Here is a 23,495-nt window from a genome sequence, read left to right as displayed (position 1 = left end):
AGAGTACTAATAAAATCTTAGAGCACCTGTCCCTAGGCTCCTCCCACAGGAGTTGTGCACTATATGTTAGTTGAATGACTCTTTGAACTTTAGAGAACCGATTCTCACAATACTTTGATTTTGTTTGAAGGGCAATACCCAGCAGTCCTCAGGGCTTACACTTGGCACTATGGATCACTTGAGCTTATGGATCACTCCTGGTGGGTGCTCAGAGAATCATATGGGATGCCAAGGATCAAACCTGAGTCAGCCATGTACATAGCATGTGTCTTTCCTGCTATACTAATCTATCTGACCTCACAACACTTTGTCTTCCCCATATATGGAACTTTCATTATTTTCCCAATTTCCGGAAGTGCAATTCCATTCTTCCACTTGCAAAGGCCAAAAGCTTTGAGCTCATCATTATATCTCATATATATTTCCAGTCCATGAGCAAATCTTACTCCTTCCATCCTTAAAACATATGCAGAATCTAATGACTTTTCATCATCTACATTGCTACCATCCTGGTCCAGGCTAACATCTCTTCTTGCCAGATTTATATACTCCAACAAGTTTATACTTTGTAGTCCTAGGCTGTTATTGGAAGGATTTGGGGGAGTTGAAGACCAAACCCAGTTGTACTACTCCTGGCCCTGTGCTCAGGGAACATTCCTGGAAGTGCTCAGGAGAACATATGCAGTGATAGTGATCAAACTGGGGGTAGGTGCCTACAAAACAAGGGTCATAACCCTTCCACCATATCTCTGACCCCTAAGGTATATTTTTAATTAAATCAGAAATTCATTATAACTTTATATATGTTTCTAGTGTACATCAATGAAAGTCACTAAGTTGGTGTACTAATTTATGTTCACCACTGAAAGTTCAGTTCTATCACACTGGTAAAAGTGACCCTTAGTAAGTCACATTATGCTATTTCTCTGCCAATAAGCTTGCATTGTCTTCCCTTTTTACTCAAAAAAGATATATATATATTTATGTATATAAAAGATATATATATAATAACAACTCCTTATCCTTCATCGCTCTTACCCAAAATTTCACCATAGAAATTATCCTTACATTAATATCCCATATTTCTTTACCGTTAGCTACAGTCATATCCCTCCACACATAAATCAAAATATAATGTCTACAAACGTAGAAATGATCTACTTTTACCTCTGATGTATTACCAGTCCCTGGAAAAGTACTTCCCAGTACCTCAGAAACTCCCAGATATTATTCATTATCAAATGAATCTATTAAAGTACAAAACTCCCTACTATTTTCTCTCTCACTGTTCACTTCTTCTTTCCTTCTCCTTTCCCTTCCTTCTCTTTTTTCATCACAATCAATATTTATTATTCCACCCATTTCTAGATGCTATTGCAGAAATGTTATTATATCTTCTAATCATGACAGGATCTTTCTAAGGTATATACCAACCTCACGTTAAGAAAGTAAAGCTCAGAGTAAGAGAAACGTAATCTCTGCAAGATGACACAAATAGTATCTCAGAGCTTTGACCTAAATCCTACTCTAATTACAAATATATGTTCATCCAACTACTACAAACCTTGTGACTGCTGCAGCTTATCTTTATGTATTTTCCTTTTATGATTTCTCTCTAGCTGCAGAAATAGTCATAAAATTCTGGAATACTATATCCAGACAAAATACTAAACACTAACTCATCTAAAAATCTAGCACCCATCCCCTCCTTTCCTTCTCTACACCAGTTGTGATTAGTGAAACTAAAGCTTAGAAATATTAATAGTAATTGACACTCCACAGTTATCTAGATAATCAATGGCAAAATGAGGACTAGAAAGTTCTTATTCCCAATCTTGTATCCTCAGTGAACAGTACACATCTTCAAACAGCCTATAAAACAACATGATATTACTGAGAAGGAATTCAGATTCAGAGAATGATAAAGCAAAAGCAAGGGAGGTCAAAGACTACCTACTCTTGGGACTGGACCAATAGTACAGCAGGTAAGTTGTTTGTCTTGAACACACTGACCTGTATTTGATCCAAGCACCCATGATAGTCCCCTGAGCACCACCAGGAGTGATCCCTGAGTGAACCCAAAGTAATCCCTGAGTACTGCCTGCTGTGCCCCCCAAAACAAAACAAAAAAGGAACTCCTACTCTCATTTCACCAACACAGTAATTCTAAATTTTTGGAATACATGAAAATTACCTAGAATTTGATGCAAAGATCATTTCTGGACCCCCACTCCCACATTTAAATTCTGTATATCTGAAGGTACGGTTCAAGAATCTACTTATGTAACTAGAGGTACATTAGATCATACATTGCTCAATCCATATAACACAAGCTAACCAGTTTTAAGGTTAAAATTATGATTTTACTATAAAATGCCACTGAAATTTTTTTCTACTCTTTGGGTCACACCCAGCAATGCTCAAGGGTTACTCCTGGCTCTGCACTCAGGAACCTCTCCTGGAAGTGCTTGGGGGGACCATATGGGATGCTGGGAATCAAACCCGGGTCAGCCGCGTGCAAGGCAAATGCCATACCCACTGTGCTGTCCCTCCAGCCCTCCCACTGAAATTATTTTTAAGAAGAAAATCATCACATTGCTTACATTAGGATGCTTGCATAAAATCATATTGTCATTTCATATGGCAAAAACACTTGTAAAAGTTTGCAATTTGGGTTTTTAAAATACACATTACCATAATAAAAATTTGGTGTTTCAAGTTAGCAAAAGTAACACAGATGAGAAAGTCTGCTTGGTTTGATAGGTAATGACAAAAATATGTATGCTAATTAAAAGTCTCTCACTTAATGGGAATTGTGTATTTATTAATGATGCATGACTTTGGCATTCCAGAGGATCAGTAAATCATGTTCCATATTATCCTGTGCATTGTATTACAGTAAGTACCCCGAGAATTAATCATGTTTCACTATGGAAAAGTCAAGATAAAACTCATTGTTAGGTTATTGGATAAGTGGCACCAGTCTTCAGAGGATGACCACACCGAGGAAAGTAAACAATACTGAGCAGAAAATTGGCAAAGCAAAACCACAAGAGTCTTTGTAAATGTTAGGTAGCTTTGCTTTCAATATTGGGGAAAAAAGATAATGGAGATTAGAAAACAGAATTTGCTCCCAAAGCTCACCAACAGTTTTTATGCCCCTTGATTCCATATATAATAAATAGAAGGTCCCATGATCTAGATTTATTTAAAGAATAGACCAAAGTAGAATAAAATGCTGTTTTATGTACGAGTTTTAAGCTAAAATTTCTCTAGATCTAAGAAACTGCAAAACTGTACTTATAAGTGTAAAACCACCTAGTAAAAGCTACTTAAATTCACCCTTTTACTATCTTTGCTGGAAGAAAAGCCCATCTGGTATAATGAAACAGGTACTGAGCTTAACAGAACACTTTGAAATCTCATATTCTAAATATTAAAGGCCAATTTTCCAAATTGCAACCTCCTGTTTAGCTGGACTCAAATTGATTTTTTTCTAGAAAATTCAGAGCCTGATACTTTGATTTCACACTAGTTCCTGGGGCTCTGTCCACAGAGCTTTTTAAAAAGAGCTCGGTGAGGAAAAAATTTAGCATTGATCTTAAATGGGTTATTAGATTTGTCATGGATCTGTAGGTGTTCTACCTGTAGGTAGAAATAGGAAGAACATTAAAAGAGGGATAGGGAAGAGTAATAACATGTGTCAGCCAGTGTACTAAATAATTTCATGAATATCATCTATTACAAATAACTTTTGAAACTGAAGAGACAGTACAGTGGGTAAGGGACTTGCTTTGCATACAGCCTACCTGAGTTTGATCTCTGCATTACATATGCTTCCCAAGCCCAGTCAGGAGTGAACCCTGAGCACAGAACAAGGAGTAAGCCCTGAGCACAACTGGGTGTGGCCCCAAAACTAATAATAAAAACACCATTAAAATAGTTTTAAAATTACATTTGGCAGATTAGGAACTAAAATAAAATAAAAATTCCCAATTTTACAGATTAGGAACTTTTTGACAATGGGGAACACTGGCAGCACTCAGGGCTTATTCTGGTTATATGCTCAGGGATCACTCTGGGTGGGTTGCAGGGAGCTACATGGAGTACAGGGGATCGGACCCATGTCAGCTTCACACAAAGTAAGCACTCTATCTGTTGTACTATCTCTCTGGAACATGGGAAATTAACAAATGTACACAGATAGTGCATTGACAGACCCATATATTAATTCAAGTTTCCCCACCATGAAAGTTCATCCTTCTCCTAAATATCAAGTTAGTTTTGGTTTACTGAGTTTTCAAAAGCTTGTACAATATTTCCAATGTTCCTGTAAATTAGAGTGGGTGGGTAAAATCACACTTCTTTTGCAAATGAAAGCGTTAACTTAGAAAGATCAAACCACATCTTCATATTCACATTTCTCATAATTAACAGATCTGTGATTCTTGGTTCGGTTTCTTCTTTCTATCTTAGACATCAGTGACTGTACCTGAGGTTGAATTTCTGCTCCATCACCTATAAAGTGATCATCTGGGTGCATTTTTATTCAGAAAAGTAGAAAACCCTGTCACTTGAAGGAATTAAACTTTGGGTGAAATCTATGTGAATCTGTTTGAGGAAACCAACATTTTAAGACATCTCATACATAGTGATATATTAAAAATATGGAACTGAACCTACTACACATTAGTACTTTTTATGTCACTGTTAAATTCTGAAATAAAAATATAATTAAGTGATAATACCAAGGGAATGGAAGATGTCTAAGTAGAAGATTTTCCTATGACAGCTGAGCAATCCAAATGTCATTTTTTGAGAAGAAGCTGCTGATATTGAGATGGGACATTTAACTATATCTTTTTTCCATTATGCTGAATAATTAATGTAGATTAAATAAATTTATAACAGAATTCAGTAAAAAGGTGTGGAAATAAAGTGAGAGAATATACTCAAGGGGTGAAAATGTTATTGTGATAACATAATCATTTTATTAAAGTGTCATTTGAATATATTATAAGGAAAATACCTTAAATGTAAAAATAGGTATTTGACACTTTTATTGGGCTAAAATTCCAAAATAATGCTCTTTGTCTTAAATATGGTGCAGTAGAATTTGTCATTTTACTGCTTTATTCAGCTCTGTTCACTTGAAGTGACAAGATATCTTTAAAGCTTCCATTTCATTGTAAATATAAATATGTACATATTATATTGTAATGGACTGAATTTAGGTTGTACTTAAAAACAATTCCCTATATCATCTAGCCAAAGAGGCTTACTCAGGATACAATCTCTCACCAAGTGCTGCAAAATAGCCAAACTATGATTGAAAGCAATATTGAGTACACATCAAAAGTGTGGGTTCTAGACCCGAACTCAGATTTAAATTCTTGCTGTACTGCCTAGCTATATTACTTAAATAAACTGTGAAGCCTCTATTTCCTCATTTCTACAGTGATGTTTATTTAACAGTGCATTTCGATAGATGTGTTATGAGAACTAAAAATTCTATTAAATCTATAGTTGGCCTCCTAGTTTCTTTCCGTGGCCTCTCATTGATGTGATTTTCATGTGTGACCCTCTTAGAACACCATGGAGATCCACATGGTACTATATGGCCTTTTGTTGAGAACCACTGTTTAAAATTGTTTTTATCCAAGTGCTATTATTTGAAAACACCTGTAGATGCCAGCATTGGCTATTATTGTCATTATTATTATTTAGTGCAACACTATGTGCAGGTTCAGAATATAATCTATAATCTTGATAACTAATCATTTTATTTAAGTAACAATAGAAATTTAATCATGAACAGCTTTGTAAGGGTCTATCTCACAGTGATTCACTAAAAAAATAAAAGAAATTTCAAAAGCAAACAAGCAAGCAAGCAAGCAAGAAAGAAAGAAAGAAAGGGGAGAAATTTATTCTCTCACCATTCAGGAGATTAGGAGACCAAAATAAAGATATCAACATGGAAAGCGCGCCCTCTGGAGGATCTAAAGGAAAAATTATTTTAGCCTCCATCAGCTTCTGACTTATGACTATGATAATCTCCTTTTGGACTTTATCTGCTAGCATAAAGTCTAGTCACCAGAGTGGTTGCCTGAAACAGGACACAATACCAGTAAATTAGGTTCAGTTATACATTAACAAAAATTAATACTTAATAGACCAATCATAATATATTATGATAAAAGCAATATAAATTATGAATGTGTTTTTTCTCTCTCTCTCAGTGTGGGGTGGTTAAACCACATCTGGGTGTCCTCAGAACTTGCTCTTGGTGCTATGCTCAGGAGTTACTCCTTATAATTTAACAATACTACAGGAATCAAATGGTTTAGGCCATCTGGTTGTTCTCAGGTCCTGTTCCTGGCCTGTGCTCAAGAATCACTTCTGGCAGTGATCAAGGAACCTCTATGCAGTGCCAGGAATCAAACCAGGGTGGGCCACATGCAAGGCAAGTGTTTTGACTTCTGTATTATCTATTCAGTCCTGCTTTCACTATATTTGTCTTACTGTACATAAAATTTTGAGACCATCATTGATGCAGATGATGAAAATTCAGAATGAAATCCAGAAAGAAATCCTGGATAAGGAGACTTATTTTCTTATAAATTCACCCTATTCCTCCATCTCCACTTGGTCTTCTCTTTTCTGTCTTTTGTATAGAATCTTATTGACTGGATGGTCATCAGGTTAATTCAGGATAAGTTCTTCTCCAGATCCTTATTTATGTCTATAAAAACCTTTTTCTCAAATAAGGACACATTTGTCAGGTTTCGTGAGATTATGACATTCTAATATTACATTCAGTTACGTATCATTAGTTTCACTTCATCTATCCTCATTACCTCGTAGGTTTATATATCCAGAGAAGACACATACCTTAGTTTTGGGGAGCTGCAGAAACAATATACCATCAACTGATAACTGGAAAAATAATAAAAATTTATTTCTTACTGTTATCGAGCCTAGATCCCCAGATCAAAACACCAACCTAGTGAAGGACAACTTTCTGGTTCATAGCCAGTATCTCCCTCTGTATCTACACATTGTAGAAAAGAGAGGACTCTCTATCTCTCTTTGATGTCTCTTTATAAGTGTATTGATTCTATTACTGAGGGTAGAGACCTCATTATCAAAAACCCATAATCAATAGCACCTTCTTCTAATCTCATCCCCAGATAGTTAGGACTTCAATATATAAATTGGTGGGGAAAGCAAAAACATTCTATCTATAGTAAAGTTGTATCTTTTATCTTTGGCTTTTTGGCTTACACCCAGTAATACACAGGGGTTACTCCTGGCTCATTCACTCAGGAGTTACTCCTGGTGGTGCTCGAGAGACCATATGGGATGCTGGGAATTGAACCTGGGTCCGCCGCGTGCAAGGTAAACGCCCTACCTGCTGTGCTATCACTCCAGCCCCTAAAGTTGTATCTTTTATCTCACATTTTTTCATGTCAATAATGTAATCTCATCAAAATTATGAAAATGGCTAAGTTTATATTCAGTATCTTGCCCTCTTTTTCATGGTTATCTCTCACCTCCATCTCCACCTATACCTTTCTTACCCAACATACCTCAAAATTTAGACTTATTTTTCTCCTTCAATATCCAAATAGCCTTGTCATTCATTTTATCATAATAGTATTTTATTGTTTTTGACGTTTAGGTAACATGTGTATAAGAGTGTTTTAACATTTAGTGTCTTAGTGTAGAGATATCACAACTCACCACTACCAAGGTTATGGATACTTTCTTTAATGTCCTTATGTTTTAGTTCTAGTTCACCTTTTCATTATCCCTAAGCACCCTCTCAAACACATGCAAATTTGGGTTAATGAGTTTTGTAATCCAAAATCTAGGGTTTGTCACTGTTGGTACTATGCCCTTGCTGCGTGTCTCTATATCCCATGGATGAATGAGATCATCAAGAATTTTGTCTCCCTATGACTCATTTCCCTTAAAATAATACTCTCTAGTTCCTTAGTTCCATTAGTGCTGCAGAAAACTGGAAGATTTCATCTTTCATAGTCTTCATAGTCTCGCATTGTGTATATATGCCACAACTCTCTTGTTCATTAATATATCAATGGCTATTTGGATTATTTGTTTTAACAGTGCTTTGTTAGCTCATTCTACTGAAAATCCAATGAAAAACATTGTAGCACTGCACTAGACTGTCCTCCCGTTGTTCATCGATTTGCTCGAGCGGGCTCAGTAACATCTCCATCATGAGACTTGTTGTTACTGTGTTTGGCATATCGAATACGTCACGGGGAGCTTGCCAGGCTTTGCCACGTGGGCAAGATACTCTCAGTAGCTTGCCGGGCTCTCTTAGAGGGGTGGAGGATTCGAACCTGACTTGCCCGAGCCGGCTGTGTGCAAGGCAAACGCCCTACCACTCTGCTATCGCTCCACCCATTGTAACTGAGTGAAAACTAATACCCTGCTTACAGATTATTTCCCCCAGTCAGGCAGCAGCTTTTTAACTCCATAGTTTGGTAACAGAAACTTCCAGTTAAATGTTCTTCAGAACTCCAATAAATAAAATGGATAAAAGTGAAGTTGGAACATGAAGGTACCCGAATTATTATGGATTAACACTTTAATAGTTGTGATATTAGACACTGTGGATTAGCTTTATTTTGACTACAGAATCATCAACATATTTAGTCCATTTCTAATGATACTAAAGAGATAGAATCATTCTGATCTAAAATCTGTCAATATATGATAAATCTTTCAAGGCTTGATAATAATTCCGCATGATATGTTTGAGAACATGCTATAGTTTATTAAGAAGAGTAATATATATATATACTCATGAGTTTAAGATATGTATATATGAGTTTAATGTATATGTACATTATGAGGTTAAGGGAGTATATGTATACATATATGTATATGAGTTTAAAGGAAAACACAGTAAAACATATTTCCCCCTAGTTCCAGTGATCTAACATTTTAACAGTCCTGAAAATATCCTAAAATCCTCTCCCCCTTTGGGTTTCCCCAGGCAAACTCAATCAATGAATCATTTGAACTATTAGCTTTTTATAATTTGTATCCGGCAGCATACTCAGGTAAAGAAAGATCATACCTTGGGTAAGTTAATGACAAGAGAAATTCATGGTAACTGACCTCAACTGGGCCCTCAACACTACCCACCTATATGACCCAGCATATATGACCCAGTTAACTCATTCGGTCATCCTCTACAGTTACATTAGACTTTTTATTCTTTTCTTGAACTTTCAACATCTCCAATTTCCATTTATTCTCAGTGGATGACCATACCTCATGTTTCAGAGAAAATAGCTATTACTTCTGTTTCTTTCCACCAAATCTAAAATGAGATTATATCTGAACTCAAGTACTCTTTCCCCAACCTACTATAATACAGAAAATGTCAAAAGTCAGTCCATCGACATGCACTCTGGGAGCTACCCCTCTTTGACTTTCTTTCACAGTCAAGTTTAACTCCAAAGTTTCTACTAGACACTTCGCAAGATTTTTTATTTTTATTTATTTATTTATTTGTTTTTGTTTTTTGGGTCACACCCGGCAATGCTCAGGGGTTACTCCTGACTATGCAGTCAGGAATTACTCCTGGGGTTACTCCTGGCTCTGCACTCAGGAATTACTCCTGGTGAACCATATGGGATGCTGGGAATCGAACCTGGGTCAGCCTCATGCAAGGCAAACACCGTACCCACTGTGCTATTACTCCAGCCCCTTGCAACACTTTTTAAACATGATCTTATATCCTGTACTTCAAAAAAGTCACTTTGGATTCCTATCATCTGTTAGCTCATTAAAAATACCTGCCTCCCTTTCATCTCCTTTATCCTCTTCATTTTCAATTCGTATTTTCCAATCCAATGATCATAATACATCCATGTTTTACTAGTTATCCATCCCAGTAAAGTACCTTATAACAGTCCAATTCAGAAATAAGCATTGCATTTTAGTTGGCATTTTCCTTTATTCTCCAACTTGAAACAGTGCTTACTAGTCAGTTCTCATTACTAGTATACTTGATAGTTGTATACCACAGTCATTTTCTTAAATGATTATTGAAGTTAGATTTGGGTATATATTTTCATAATTAGATTGGCCATTGGATCTTAGGCAAGAATATATAGTCTTAATACTGTGTTCTTCTGATTATATTTCATCATGTGATATCCACTGTTGATTTTTCCCACTACTGGTCAAGTTGGGCTGGAGCAATAACACAGCAGGTAGGCATTTGCCTTGCACGTGGCCGACCCGGGTTCGATTCATCCGTCCCTCTCAGAGAGCCCAGCAAGCTACCGAGAGTATCCACCCACACAGCAGAGCCTGGCAAGATCCCCATGGCATATTCAATATGACAGAAACAGTAACAAGAAGTCTCATAATGTAGACGTTACTGGTGCCCACTTGAGCAAATTGATGAATGACGGGAGGACAGTGCCACAGTGCTACTGGTCAAATTAACTTTGAAAACTTAATTGTATTTGTACTTTCTAGCTTTGGGAAAGGGTGCATTTCTCAAACTGAAAAACTAATTTGCTTCTAAGGAAAGAAGCACACCATGAAACTATAGCACTGCACTACACTGTCCTCCCATTGTTCATTGATTTGCTCCAGTGGGCCCAGTAACACAGTAATATTGTGAGACTTGTTGTTACTGTGTTTGGCATATCGAATATGTCATGGGTAGCTTGCCAGGCTTTGCTATGCAGGTGATATACTCTCAGTAGCTTGCTGGTCTCTCCGAGAGGGGTGGAGGAATCGAACTCTGGTGTCAGCCCGGTTGGCCACGTGCGGCAAATGCCTTACCTGCTGTGCTATCGCTCCAGCTCACCATGAAACTAAAACAGAAATTTATTTAGGGTTGCTTGCACAAGGGGTTCTGGTACTAGACATGGTAGAGTAGTGTTGGTTCAAAAGATATCCAAACACATGGACTTTGTAGTGAAAACACAAAACAAACACTGTCCTCCCGTTGTTCATCGATTTGCTCGAGCGGGCCCAGTAATATCTCCATTTTGAGACTTCTTGTTACTGTGTTTGGCATATCGAATACGTCACGTGGAGCTTGCCAGGCTTTGCTGTGCGGGCGAGATACTCTCGGTACCTTGCCGGGCTCTCTGAGCAGGGCGGAGGAGTCGAACCCGGGTGGGCCAGGCCAGCTACACGCAAGGCAAATGCCCTATCACTCCAGCCCCACTTTGTAGTGAATTGTGTTCAAATTATATTGAAATTACAAAAAAAACACAATTTCTTATGTTTGTTGCTATTAGGATCTCGTTTTTTCCAAGCCCTCAATTTGAACAATATTGTTTCTATGTTAATTTATCTACTTATGAAAAATCATTCATATAATATAGTACCACAAAATACATTTTAGTATTCACATATTTAATATTTATACCTATGTTCTCTGACAATGTTTATTCTTAAATCTTTTTTCCTTAATACATTTACTCTAGTTACCTGTTATACTATTCCATTCTGCCTTCTACCACCATTGCTCCATGAAAACAGCCCTCATCAAGTTACAAGTGAACATCATTTAACTAAATGTATTTATTAATTTAATCATTTCAGGTCACAATAGTTTGTAATACTATCTACATTTCAGGAGTATAGTGTTTCATTCACATTTATATTCAGTAAATATATAGACCACCCCATGTCTATCAATAAGAGGCCTGCCATCAACTGCAATCCTACCAATATCCTCTACTTATTCTTCCCATCAACCCTCATACCATTTCCTCTCTGGTTATCACTGTTTTGTTTTATTTTTATTTATTTAATTAAATAACTGATTTACAAAGTTATTGATAGTTGTGTTTTAGGCATATGATATTTCAACACCAATCCGACCACCAGTGTCACCTTCCCTCCATTACTGTTCTTATAGTCCCTCCCCAGACTCAACCTCCAACCCATGCCCCATGTAAACTTGAAAGGCACATTATAAAGTTCAGTAGTTGCAGCTTAGAGCTCATGTTGTCAGTGTTTTTGAGTCTGTGTTTTAGATATATTACTATGTAACTCACCCATATCACTAGAACAACTGAAGCCCTGACCCCTGTTCACCCTTTACTTCCAGGTCTCTTCTTCCCCACTTGATTTCCCTCTTTCTGTCTTTCTCCCCTCTAAAAACTGGGATCAGGGGTGATTTAGGAATCACTACTATAATACAATATATTTCCTTGCCCAGTTATTCTGTTTGCCATTGATAAGTAGTGCCATCATGTGTTTCATGTTTCTTATTCTGGCTTACTTCACTCGACATAATAACTTCTAGTTCCAACCATGTTACAGCAATTGTCTGATTTTGTCGTTCCTTGTAGCTGCATAGTATTTTGTTATGTATATATACCACATCTTCATAATGCATCCATCTATTGTTGAACATATAGGTTGATTTCATATCTTAATTACTGTTTTGAGTGTAGTAATGGATAATGGAGTGCATATGTCCTTTTAAGATTTTTTTGTTGTTACAATGCCAGAAAATGTCTTTTTGATGAATATTTTCTGTACTGAGGGTAGATACACTAAAGTGAAATTACTGGTTCACATGGCAATCCAATTCCAAGTTTACTAAGAACTCTCCATACTGTTTTCCACAGAGAGTGTGTACCAGACAGTATTCCCCAAAGCAGTTAGTTACCACTGTTTAGTTGTCAGTATCTGTTTTCATTTTGTTTTCTTTGATTTTTTAAAAATTTCCTCATGCTATGTATATGGTTAAAATAAAAAGGTATTTTTGTTTCTCTTTCTTATTTCACTTAGCATTGTAAACTTGAAATCCATTCATTTAGCCACTAATGGCAGGATTTCATATATGATGATACCTGAGAAATATTCCATTCAGGACATGTGCCACATCTTCTTTATCCAATTATCTGTTGTATACTTAGTTTCCTTGGCTTTGACAAGGAAAATAATTCTGACTTAACATCAGGATGCATATATTTTTTATTTTAGACTTTCCATATTTTTCAGATACATACTACCCAGAAATAGAATTTCTTCTAGACAGTGATCAGTTTGAAATCTTTGATAGTTAGCTATGCTAAGTGCTAACCATTCTATATTTATTAATAACACTCTTATTGTTTTCTATAATACCTTGATTTTCTTTTATCCCACTCATCTATAGTAAATCCTTCTACTTTGCTGATTCTTTCTCTTCTACCTAATCTTTATATTTAAAATATCTCTGTTGTATCTCCAATTTATTTCTCATCTTAGTCTACATTCACTCACGACTCTAGTTACCACTTTTATTGTTGATTTACAAAATTTGATCCTAGCTTAGATATCTTTTCTCAATTTCTGAACCATAGATCTGCCTACTTTACCTCTTTGGTTACTCACAGGCACCTCACGTTACCATGTTTATAGCTAAATTCATGATCTTCCCTTAATTTTTCTCTTTTTCCATTATTCCTTATCCAGATAAAAATAGCATGACATCATTCTCACAGTTGCCTATGCCAAACCTTGCCATCAATCACAGCACCTCCACATTCTTCACATCTGTTTGATCTTATCAGTAAGCAAGTCCTATAGTTTCTGCTCTAAAAATATTTTAATACATTTATCTATGTGTCTATTGTATTTACTCTAACCCTAATGACCACTGATCTTACCTGTACTCCCCACACGATACTTAAAAGAACTCCTTGAATTTTCTTTTCTTTCATCCCATTCTCTACATTATACTCAAACATAATACCTTGTTAATTAATAAAAGTCTTATTTTTATCTTTCCTTTATTTTTTAGTATTTTTGCAGCTACTATATTAAAGTTCAAGATTTTTGCAAAGTGTATGAGACCCTGGATTATGTGACTTCTGTCTGTTCCTCCAATATCATTTCACACTATTCTATCCCTATATATTACTCTACTTCAGAGATATATTAACCATTTCATCTCACTCATAGCAATGCATATATACACATTCCTCCTATAAGTTTCAACTTAAGTGCCAATATTTACATTAGGTCAAAGTTCTAATACCCCTGTATTAAATTATATTATGCTGTTGCATCTTCCCATTCCACTCTGTATTGTACTTCCAAATTAGTTATCACAATTGGTAGCTGCATGTTCTTTTGTGTATCCAAGAAGCAAATACTTTGCTCATGAAGACACAAACTGGATCTGTCTTTGTTGCATTTCTACCAATTGGTACAATACTAACTTATTGCATATTCAACACAAACTTATGAGATATATTTAATGGATGAAAATTTGAAAGGAAGTAAAAGAAAAATAGAAGGAATGCTGATCCTCTCAATAAAAAATATGTGAATAAAAGGCAAACCCTTCAGTCAAATATTTAGATGTGCCCAAATAGCCACATATTTTTTATTTACATCAATATAAGCAAACTGTTTTCTCTTTTAAGTCAGGTATAAGAGCAATTTGATTGGCTGACTTCTTATCCTTTTACTTTGTGATTTGGAACCTTTTCTTAACTCACTTGCTCAAAAATGAAATTGGAGTGTATCCTGGGCACAGCAGGAAAGTAATTCAAAGAAACCCTGAACATTGTAGAAATTATCATTCAAGCTTATTAAATGCAATGTATATTTAAATTGAAAAAACTTTCTTTATTAAACTTAGATAGGTGAATTTTTACAGCTTTCAGCACTAAAATATATTAGATTTGAGAGTCAAGTTAGATTAATTTCTAATCTTTATGGAAATCATTTTTATTAAAAAGTGGAAAGTTGAGAATTTGACAGTTACAGGGTTTGGATCACTCTAAAAGGGTCATCATTTAAATATGCAGGGAAAGTAAAATCAGAGTGCTTTCATGGTAAAGATGATTTGTTTATTTTATATGCTCATTTTTAAAAGCTGTTTTAATATTTAGACTTGTTAAGGAAAGTATGAAATGTGGTTGAATATATTAAAACATAAATAAAAGTTTTCACTTTCATTTTTTTTTTCTAAGAGTCGAGCTACCAAATAAATCTGACTGGACCTAGATACTAAAATAAAAAAGATTAAGGTGTCCTTTTTTACTTAAAATGTAACTGATCAAAATGTTTTGTTTTTTAAGGATATATTCTATAATTTTCAAATTAGTGATAGTTTTCACCTTATTAAAAATATTTCACATTATTGTAAGTTTTTAACTCATCGTTTATATTTCCGATTGTTGCACTTTAAAGGACACTTTTTTTCTTTAGGTGATTGATTTAGAGATGTATAAAAACATTAGATTTTCCTAGAAGATGGCTAGCAACAGAGTTCCTTTTATCCTTTGAATTTGGATCACTTTTGGTGCTCTTAAAAGATAGAAGACAAGCCAGAAAAGAATGGAGTTCTTCTAAAAGCTCTAAGTTGTTTGTCTAGTGTGTCTATGGTGTTTATTTGTAGTTTGCTAATGGCTGTGAATTTGTGAAAATTAACTTTTTGTGTGTAGCACTGTAGCACTGTCCTCCCGTTGTTCATCAATTTTTCTCGATCATGCACCAGTAACGTCTCCATTGTGAGACTTGTTGTTACTGGTTTTGGCATATTGGATATGCCACAGGTAGCTTGCCAGGCTCTGCCGTGCGGGCGAGATACTCTCAGTAGCTTTCTAGGCTCTCTGAGAGGGATACAGGAATAGAACCTGGGTTGACTGTATGTAAGGCAAACACCCTACCTGCTGTGCTATTGCTCCAGCCCTTGGGCTCTTGGGCTAGAGATGAGAGTAAAAGAACAAAAATTTCAGTTAAATGGTTGGGGGGGGGGGGGGGAGAAGCGGGGTGGGAGGGATACTGGAATCAGAGATGGTGGAACATGGGCACTGGTTGAGGGATGGGTATTTGATCATTGTATAATTGAAACCCAAGCACAAAAATTTGTAAGTCTACAAATGTACCTCATGGTGTTTCACTAATAATTTTTTTTTAAATCAGTGAATTGCTTTAACATACCTACATAAAATAGAACTTAAATTTACTGTTTTGTGAGCAATAGTTAAACATTAGGGAAATATTTAAAGGTTTTTATATGTCAAAGTAAAGGTTTTAACTAGATAAATTTTATGTTTCTCTCAAGACATATTATTCTACTATCTACCTTACTTTTGGTTGGGGGGGGTATTTGAAGTGAGAGCAGAGCATTTAAGAAACCAGTAAGGAGACTTTTGTGAGGCCCAAGATAAAGAGATGGTCAAGGCCCTAAAAATTATTAAAAATTAAAAAATTGCTAACCTTTAGTTATTATGAACCCAACACAGTTGTAAGCACTTTGCATATATTTTCTGACTTATCCAGACAAGAACTTTGATTTATTGATAAATCAAAGCACAGAAATATATAATGAGTTGCTAAAGGTCACATCGCAATTGTTATTTTTATAATATTAACTGATCTTTATTTTATTGTTTTGTGTTTTGACAATAAATCATATTAATTGCTAGTAAATTATTTTGTACAGATTATTTTATGCTTTTAACATACTCATAATTTATTTTAATGACAGAAGAAATATTGTTTAGAAATAAGATTTTAGGTAAGGAAATACCAATATCTATTTTTACATCATAATTTTTATATCATAATTTTACATCATAATATTTTAAATTTTATTTATGTATGATTTTGTATTATATTTAAGGAAGATGGTTACAATAATTGATATTGGTTTCAAAGAGATAGTACAGGGGTTAAGGCACTTGTCTTACACAAATCCAGCTAAGCAAGTTCAATTGTTGGCACCACATTTGGTCCCCTGGGCGTTTCTGTGGTTGATCTATGATCACAGAGTAGAAGTAAGTCCTGAGAATCTCCAGGTGTGGCCAAAATTTAAAAAAAGGTTTTGTTTATTGTTTCTATGTATACAGTTACTGTACCTCGTCAGCCACAAATATGTCCAAGACCTGTATTTAACAGAAGACTAAGTTAATAATCTATCCATACCAGGTAATCAGAGTCCACACTCTTATCTATTTTGTTTTATGGAATCTCCAGATATAGATGAATAGAAATGGAGTTAAAAACAGAAGTTAAATAACTGAGTCTGTATGGACAGAAGGGGGAAAGAGAGAAAAAATATAATATCCAAGTTTCTAACTTTGGAAATCGGGAATAGTTTTTTGTGATATTGACAAAAGTAATAAAAATAGATTTTTATTGAAAATCAAGAAGAAAGTAATAAACATGTAAACTACATTAAAATCTTGGTGGCATAGCCAGGTAGAAACTATATTTGTAAAACTGAAAGAAAATCAAGAATGTTAAATGTCTAATACGTGGATTAATTTGCTATCTATCCATAGCTTTGATACATACAGCAAAACTTCACTGCAATACTTATATTATGTGACAAAGAAATCAATGAATTAAATTTTATTTCATTATTTGTACTAAGAAGAATTGATATTATAGACTTTAGGATACATAAAGTATGTATCTTTAAGGTTCAAATGGCAATAATAACCATGTAGTGATGGCCATAGAGTAAAATTATAGCTTTTAAAAAATACATGCATTTTATGACGATAAGTTGTGCATTTAAATGATATATAAGGACATTCATATTCTTAGGCTGGAGCAATAGCACAGCGGGTAAGGCATTTGCCTTGCATGCAGCCAACCTGGATTTGATTCCTCTGCCCCCTTGGAGAGCCCAGCAAGCTATGGAGAGTATCTCGCCCGCAAGGCAAAGCCTGGCAAGCTCCCCCATGATGTATTTGATATGCCAAAAACAGTAACAACAAGTCTCACAATTTGCTGTGAGACATTACTGGTATTTGCCCAAGCAAATTGATGAACAACGGAATGGCAGTGCTACAGTGCATATTCTTATCTTCATAATACAAAGTATTTTGTTAAGCCCTGTATTCTTTATATTTCTTTCCTCTTTGCCATATAAATTTATAGGGGTAAAAATAAATTGCAGGTGCATGGTCTGATGGGCAATGATGGAAAATTTGTAAATATGTATGCAGCCATTCTCCAGATATTTCACAGAAAGCTTCTTTACATGATTTTATACTGCCTTGAATACACCTTCTATATTAAGCATGTGGGTGCCAACCACAGTTGAAGAGGCTGTCTGATTACTGCTAGCATTGTCTCACTCATAGATTCTAGACATCTTTTTATAAAGCTGGAGATCCTTTATAAAACGTTTTAAATGGGAATGGTTTGGGGACAGACAGCTCTGTGATGTCTTCTTTGTTGAGAAAAAATTTACAATCTGCATAGAATTTTTATTCCATCAAACATCCTTGATTCTGTCATTAGACTATGCTATCAGTTGTACTTTGGAGCTGGGATATGCATTTGAAACACTTCATAATTTATAGCTAGTGAATATGATATTTTATTTTTAGAAACAAGGGCCAGGAGAGACTGATCCATGGTAGAAAGCTTTCCAAAATGGGAGGTGGACTCTGTTAAGACAGAGAAGGAACCACTATGATAGTGATAGTTGGAAATGGTCACTATGGACAAGAACTAAATGTTGAAAGGGGGTAAAGTCATATACATGATACCCTTTCAGTAACACTATTGCAAACCACAGTGCTTAGCAGGAAAAATGGAGAGAGAGCAAAGAGAGGGAGAGAGAAGGGAGAAATGTTTGTCATGGAGCCAGGCAGTGGTGGGGGCGGGGGAACACAGAACATTGGTGGCGGGAAACATACACTGGTGAAGGATGGGTGTTAGAACATCGTATGTCTAAAACTCAATCATGAGCAACTTTGTAACTGTGCATTTCATGGTGATTCAATTAAAAAATAAAAACACCCATGCACACATTTTTTATGTGCACAAAGTAGATTAATAAAAATTCACTGGGGGAAGAAGAGATATAATGTGAAAAATTTTTGAAGAAGGATATTAGAGCTGTTTAGGTCTAATATAAGTAAGAGAAGGGAAGATATGTTCTCCCTAATATAATTTTAAACATTATGTCAAATCATCCCCCAAATAGTGCTAAATGTTATTTATAGAGAACAGATTATTTGCTTATATATATTTATTTAGAAGAACATAAGGGAAAGAGAGATGTTTATGAGAAAACACTGGCTTCTCCAGAAGGAAACAGACCAAGAGTATGCATTTCAGGTGGAGATGTGGATGTATATCCAGGATAAATAGGACACCCTGAATGCTATAAAGAACAATGTTTTAAACATCAAAGCATAATGGTGAAATAAGGAGATGTCATTTATTTAATCCTTTAAACTCTAATAAATTGATCGCGTAAAATTCAGATACGGCTCCTATGACTTTTATTCCAGGATGACAAAGAGAGCCAGAAATCTGTGTATCTGAAAGTTACTATATTGGGACCATAGAGTTTGTTGATCCTGGGATTGGGAAAAGATTGGGCTACCAAATCTATCCACAGACAAGATATGGATGGGATGAGAAAGTGTAGATACCCATGCCCTTGATCACAGTGAAATCCAATATGGAGTCACAGTGGCAACTGAAACAGTTACCCCAGGAAGGCAGCAGGACATGGCATAAAATACTTTGAAATGCTGACTGCCTGGGTCAACTCGCCTTTCAACATCCCCCATCACAAAGAAGACTTGTTCTCTAAAGAATATTGTCAAATAAAAAAGAACATGGAGCGATAGCACAGCGGGTAGGGCGTTCGCCTTACACACGGCCAACATGGCCGACCCGAGTTCGATTCCTCCGCCCCTCTCGGAGAGCCCGGCAAGCTACCGAGAGTATTCGATATGCCAGACACAGTAACAACAAAGTCTCCAATGGAGACGTTACTGGGCCCGCTTGAGCAAATAGATGATCAACTGGAGGGCCTTTACTTTACTTTTACTTAAAAAAGAACATTGGCAGCCCACCACAGATATTTCCATCCTTCAGACAGAGAGCAAATAAAAGAAACTGAATACATGCCAATATTTGGGTTCATAGGAATAAAGGGTATCAAAGTGACTGTGTACAACCCCACCCTGCCTAATTCTTTCCACCACTCTACCTGTACTTCAGCAAAATCCCATCTTATTTCCCATCCTATAACCTCCTCAGATAGGTCATGATATGGAAAATAGGGTCCTAAAGCTAAAGTCACAGCACCACTTACATGAAAAATGAAGATACTCATTTACTATTATTAAATGCAGATACACACAGAAGCATGTCAACAAATAAGACGAAAGATCACAGCAACGTGTAATCTCAGAAAGAGAATAATACAATAAATATCCAGAAATAAAACTTAAAGACTCAGGACTTTGTGAATAAGAAATCATTTAAGTAGCAATCATGAATAAACTTAATGAACTATAAGAAAACATTGGTCTCAGAAGGAAATTAAAGAGCCAAAGAATTACCTCACCAGAGATTGACTTTATTATTCAAATACAACAAAATTCTAATATGAATAATTTTGTAAATAAAGACAACCATAAAATGCATAGAAGGAAAATAAATACCATGGAGAAAAAAGTTCTTGAGACTGAAAATAGAAAGCTAGATATAACTTAAGTGATAAAGAAGAGTTAAATAATATTTTTATAAATGAGGAATATACAAAACAGATATTATCAAACATAAAGCAAGAAGCACACAGCCCTAAAATAATAGTGATGACATCGCATTGCATCAATGGGTATATAATCCATACAGAAATTTGACATGTGTAATGGCCTTAAATTATATAATATATAAGTAGACATAATAAATACAAACTCATTAATCCAAGAGTAGCAGAATACAGATTCTGCTCAAGTGCACATAGAATATGTAAGTATAGACCACATATTAGGTCACAAACAAGTCTTACTCAATTTACAAATATTGAAATTTTGTAATTCATATGTTTTATAATAATATAAAACCATAAATCATTGGGAGAAAAATTGAAAAAAATCACATCTGTGTGATTTATACTTAATCCTTATTAATTTTTGAGATGATATTATATGCATCCTAAGAATTTACCCATTTCTCCTAGGTTCTCAAACTTGACCACCACCCAGAGTTGTTTTTAATAATTTATTAAGATTCTTTGTATTTCTAGGGATTTGTTAGGGGCTGGAACAATAACACAGTGGGTAGAACTTTTGCCTTATAAGTAACTGGCAGAGTTTCAATCCCTGGTATCTAGTATGGTACCCTAAGCACAGCCAGTAATTCCTGAGTGCAGAGCCAGGAGTAACCAGTGAGCATGGCTGGGTGTGGACCTAAAAATAGACAAATAGAATGCTGTATGATCCAAATAAAAATAGCTTACAGCCACAAGCCTGTAACCTATTTTTCCATCTATCAGTTGGAGAGGACATATGTGTGGATCCTGAACTCACTGTGGACCTAGTCATAAGCAGAATGGTGACATTTTCCTACCATTAGCTTGTGTAATTATTTTCTGCCCTTTCACTCTGAATTTGTGTTAGCACAGCGGTAGGGCGTTTGCCTTACACGCAGCCAACATGGCCGACCTGAGTTCGTTTCCACCGCCCCTCTCGGAGAGCCCAGCAAGCTACCGAGAGTATCTTGCCCACACGGCAGAGCCTGGCAAGCTACCCGTGATGTATTCGATATGCCAAACACAGTAACAACAAAGTCTCCAATGGAGACGTTACTGGACCCGCTCGAGCAAATGGATGAACAACGGGAGGACAGTGACAGTGACTTGTAAAGTCAATTTTCTCTGCCACCAATCTTTTATCTTGAAGTCTGTTGTGTTTCCAACAGAAAGTTTAATTTTATTTCATAATTCATTCAGCCACTCTGTTCCTTTTTATAAAGAAGTTCAGTACATTGATATTTAAGAAGATTCATATATTGCCATATTTCTATATGAGACTTAGTTGCTTTTGCAATTAGCCATTTGCTTCTTATATGTGGCTTTTTAGTAATTCTTCCAGGGTTGGTTGCCGTGTAACAGATATTGTCAGCTCTTGTTTGACTGAGAATGTTTTTAACTATCCCTCAAATATAAATGATAACTTTTCAGGATAGAAGACTCTAGGTTTAATTTTAATTAAGCACTTCAATATGTCCTTTAATTATGTCATTTAATTATCTTTTTATATGACTTAATATGAGAGATATGCTATATATATATTTCTCTTGATTTGAAGTTTTCCTTTATTAGCCACTTTAAATAGTATATCTCTCTCTCCCTCTCTGTGTGCTATGGCATTTTGATTACAATGTGTATTGGAGTTGTTCTGTTTAACTCCATTTTGTTAATATTCTTTGGACTTCTTGAATATGTGAACAGGACTCCTTTCAGAGACTGAAGATGTTCTGAACTATTTTCTCTGCCACTAATCATTCTTCCATTTCTCTTTTTCCTCTTCTGATATTCCTAAGATTTTGGAAATTATCTATCTTGCTATTGTCTTTTAAATATCTTAAACAATACCTTCCTGTATAAGTATTGGATCAGTGAAGAAATCATTTGGGGAATAAAAAAAATACCTGGAGAAGAGTAAGGTATATATATGAATTTTGAAACCCTGTGCAATGAAACAAAAGTATTACTAGGAAGGAATTTATAGAAATATAGAATTCCCGCAAGAAACAAGAAAGAGCTCAAATAATTTAACCTAATAACTAAAGGAATTATAAAAATATGAAGAATAATCATGAAGCAGTAGAGGGAGGAATTAGTAAAATATAGAGTGAGATAAATGAAATGGATGTCAAAATACAACACAAATAAAATTTTAATAAAATTATTGTGAGTGAGACTCAAAAATAAGTGAAAATGCTAATAAGTAAAAGTAGAAATAAAGAAGGAGAAATTATAACACTAGAAACAAAAGAGTTAAACATATTGACATTAATACAAATATGTACTAGAAAACTGGGCAATTTATAAGTAATTTCTTATAATCATACAATCTTCTAAGTATATGCACACATATGCAGTGGGATACTATGCAACTCGAAGAAAGTAAAAAGCATGCAATATGCAGCAACATAGATAGAGGTAGAGAATATTATGCTGATGGGAATCAGTCATAAAAAAGGGGGATCTATACAGAATGTCCCTTAAACATATATAGCAAGATAGCAATAAAGGGCCAAATGCAACACAATGGTAGAACTGATCAACACAACTGAATTGGCAATGTATAGAAAGGAGGAGTCTTAGGGTCCTTAAGAGAAGGAGGTAGGGGAAACCATCATTATCAATCACAAATCACAATTATATAAAATCCCAAGGCTGCATCATAAATAGGAATATAGACAGACCTATGATTAGCGTAGAAGTAAACATAGTAACAATGGTGAGGAGATGAATATTAACTTCCTCAAAGAATAAATACAAATGGCCAAAAGGCAAATGAATAAAGTACACTATGTTGCTAATGATCAGGAAAATGCAAATAATAATTACAATAAGGTATCATCTCATGTCACAGAGACTGGCACACATAAAAATGAATAGCCATCTACCCCCAGGACATAAAAATACTCCTTCAACATATCATATGAACATTTTTATTGCTGCACTAAGATATGGAATCAAC

General features: G+C 35.3%; 1 protein-coding gene across 1 annotated transcript in view; it reads left to right on the top strand.

Moving 5' to 3' along the window:
* TENM1 (teneurin transmembrane protein 1) overlaps positions 1-23,495 on the top strand; it is a 784,494-nt gene that overhangs the window by 461,665 nt on the left and 299,334 nt on the right. The gene's annotated exons all lie outside the window — the stretch shown is intronic.

This window comes from Sorex fumeus, unplaced genomic scaffold (assembly GCF_029834395.1).
Source record: "Sorex fumeus unplaced genomic scaffold, SorFum_2.1 ptg000171l, whole genome shotgun sequence".
NCBI classification, from domain to species: domain Eukaryota; kingdom Metazoa; phylum Chordata; class Mammalia; order Eulipotyphla; family Soricidae; genus Sorex; species Sorex fumeus.
The sequence above is the reverse complement of the archived record's forward strand: the minus strand, read 5'-3'. Positions and strand labels throughout refer to the sequence as shown.